Source organism: Crocuta crocuta, unplaced genomic scaffold, assembly GCF_008692635.1.
Source record: "Crocuta crocuta isolate KB4526 unplaced genomic scaffold, BGI_CrCroc_1.0 scaffold193, whole genome shotgun sequence".
Lineage (NCBI taxonomy): Eukaryota > Metazoa > Chordata > Mammalia > Carnivora > Hyaenidae > Crocuta > Crocuta crocuta.
In genome coordinates this window covers 6,632,759-6,635,789 of record NW_027529624.1, presented here as the reverse complement: position 1 = coordinate 6,635,789, position 3,031 = coordinate 6,632,759, and the positions used below count along the sequence as shown (strand labels likewise).

Below are 3,031 nucleotides of genomic sequence, written 5' to 3'. Positions count from 1 at the left end.
TAGTAGATGCCCACTGGGGCAGGCAACCTGGGGTCCCTGGCGTCACCGACAGCTGCAAGGAGTGGGGTGGGAGGGGGTGGGGAAGGGAGGCCATGCAGACGCGCTCTCCCCAGTCTGGGAAGTGGGTGACCTGGGGCCTTTGGGGGAGGGGATACTTACGGTGTGAGCGGCTCCATGCCTAAGCCCAGAGGGAGAGGGGAAGGTTCGGGCGCTGGTGGTGGTGAGATGATGAGGTAAGTTACAGGCAGGGTGGGGGGGTGGCGGGTAGGAGGCATGCAGGGGCAGCAGGAGGCCCTCCCACGGCCCCACTGTTCGGCGTCAGAGGTTTGGGGAGAGAGGAGGGATCTTGAAGAACCTTGCAGGGCCGAGGTGGGGTCCAAGGACCTTGGAGAGAAGCGTCTGCATCTAACAGCAGGTTGAGGCTCTGCCCCCTTCCCATCCCAGGATTCTGGTCTAAGGGGTGGAGATGCTAATATGCAAAGTTCTAGATGGCCTGGCCTCACAGATTGTGCGTGTCCAAGATCCCAGTACATGACATTAAAAGGTTCCAGGGGCTCTGGGATTCTCGGATCCTGGGCCTGGTGTCCACATTCAGCAATGTACACTTTGCTGGCTGATCCTATTGAGACAAAAGGTGACAGGGGTTGACAATGGTCATTGACTCGCCATCATCCTTTCCCGGACTTTTTGTCAATTTATCAGGGACTGTGATTAAGAGGAAAAAAGAAGAAATGCCTATCATGTGAGTTGAGGCTCGTACTGTTCAGGGGGGATGACATCGGATGGGGTGACTTCAGGCCGTGCTGTTCAGGGGGTGACATCGGATGGGGTGACTTTAGGCCGTGCTGTTTGGTGGGGTGACATCGGATGGGGTGACTTCAGGCTTGTAGTGTTCAGGGGGCGTGACATTGGATGGAGTGACTTCAGGCTGTACTGTTCAGGGGGGGTGACATCGGATGGGGGGACTTCAGGCTCATACTGTTCAGGGGGGGTGACATCGGATGGGGTGACTTCAGGCTGTGCTGTTTGGGGATGACATCGGATGGGGTGACTTCAGGCTCATACTGTTCAGGGGGGATGATATTGGATGGGGTGACTTCAGGCTGTGCTGTTTGGGGATGACATCGGATGGGGTGACTTCAGGCTCATACTGTTCAGGGGGTGACACCGGATGGGGTGACTTCAGGCCGTGCTGTTTGGGAAGCAGAGGCCTATTGTCCCATGGGTCCCAGCGTGTGGGTGTCACTTCTGGGCACCTCTACCTTTCTCCTCAGGTTGCTGCCTGGGGAACCCCCCTACCCCAGCCTGGGGCCTGCCAGGCTGAGGCCGGCTAGGCTCACCCATCAACATCAGTTGTCTGCAGAATGACCCCAGGAGGGGCCCGTGCTTCTCGTTTCTTCCAATGATGATAATGTGTTTCCTAGCCCCACCCTCGGCCCCAGCGCAGAATCCGCGACACAGAGAGGGGCTAAGAAAGGGCAGGGCGGCTTCGGTGTGCGGCTCCTGCCCTCACTCTGCACCCGCACGGCTATTTTACTTGCCCGGAGCCGGGGGCCACCAGCCTGTGACGTCAGCACACCAGCCTGCCATTTCCTAGAAAGGAAGTCGGGGCTCAGCAGGATTAGGTGGTTCCCAGATGGGCCCAGAGGCAGGGCCCCTCCCGTGCCCACCGGCAGTCAGGAACATGGACTCCCGGTCCCCGCTGCGCTCCCTGGGATGGACCTTCCCTCTCCCTGCACGACCCGTCAGGAGGGGCGGGGTTAAGGCATGGGACCCGGATGCTAGGGATTTCATGAGCTTTCCTTGGGTCTTAAATATGGGCCATGCACGGGGAGAGTCCTAATTAACAGGCATGATGCTGTGATGGCAGGATTTCAGGCGCTGTGACAGTATCTAACCCGGTTGTAGGGGCTCCCCCTCCCCCAGTGTCTCAAAGCACCACTGGGCTCTAGAAAGCATGGGCTGGGTTGGCTATCAAACTCAATCCTCACCCATTGCACAGATGGGGAAACTAAGGCCTAGAGATGGCTAAGGACTTGGCACCTTTTCCTGGTCCTTTGGCTTTCAGTGGTGGAGGGATTTCAGCGCACAGTTAGCTGGTGTGGGGGATGGGGGTGGGGGCTGACAGGTGTGGCTCTCCATTCCTCCTCTCTCTCGTCCCAGCCGCCTTGTGCTTCATGGCAACTTGGAGATATGTTCAGGGGAGTCTACCCCCCGGTTTGTACGTGTAGCTGGGTACACCGCCTTCCCCGTTGATAAAACCAAAGGGTTCCGCCAGCCCCACGCCCCAACCTTTTATTGTTTCCATTCCAGAAAGATGTCCCCCAAATACACTGTGTTCATTAGCTCCGAGTGAAACGTCATTCTAGATTGGGCTGATGAGGTGCCCAGAGCTAAAGCCAGAGAGATCCGGGTTCTGATCCTGGTTCCCCTCCTTCCTGCGAGGCGAGGGCTTAGCTAGCCCTGCCTCAGGCAACTCATCTGATAAATGTCCACGGAACAGACCCCCAGTGAGATAATGAGAGGCAGACACTGGCTCCCGCAGGGCCTGGACAAAGCCCAGCTCCAGAAACTACCAACCACGGATTGACCACAGGCACCGAGCCGTCACCGAGCTGATGGGGTTTAATGTGCCATTTCCTTCACCCTCAACACCTTGGTGAGGAAACAGGCCCCCAGCCTGCCTTCACTGACCAGCCAGGGCACAGAGAGGCAGAGCCTCTGAGCAGCCGTGCTCACTGTTCACCCTCTTGGCCACGGCATTCCCGACCCATCCACGGGCATCCTGGTGAGAGGGCTGACAGCTTCTGCGGCTCTCGCCAGTTCTGAGAATAGCCTGGGAAGTCCCATCTCCATCCTCTGAGAACTTCAGGAAGGATCCCGGGTCCCCGGGTGGAGACTCATGTCCCCAGGGCCGGTCCCCAGGCTGCTGCCCATGTCTGAGTGTGGAAGGGAAGGCAGAGGTGTGCCTCCAAACCATGAGCCCCGGACAAACATTTCCTCTAGTTATGATTTTTTTTTTTTTTTTTTT

At 57.8% G+C, this 3,031-nt stretch overlaps 1 protein-coding gene across 1 annotated transcript in view; it reads left to right on the top strand.

Annotated features, from left to right (window-relative positions):
• The window catches only part of TMPRSS6 (transmembrane serine protease 6), a 31,497-nt gene that overhangs the window by 14,790 nt on the left and 13,676 nt on the right, over positions 1-3,031 (top strand). The gene's annotated exons all lie outside the window — the stretch shown is intronic.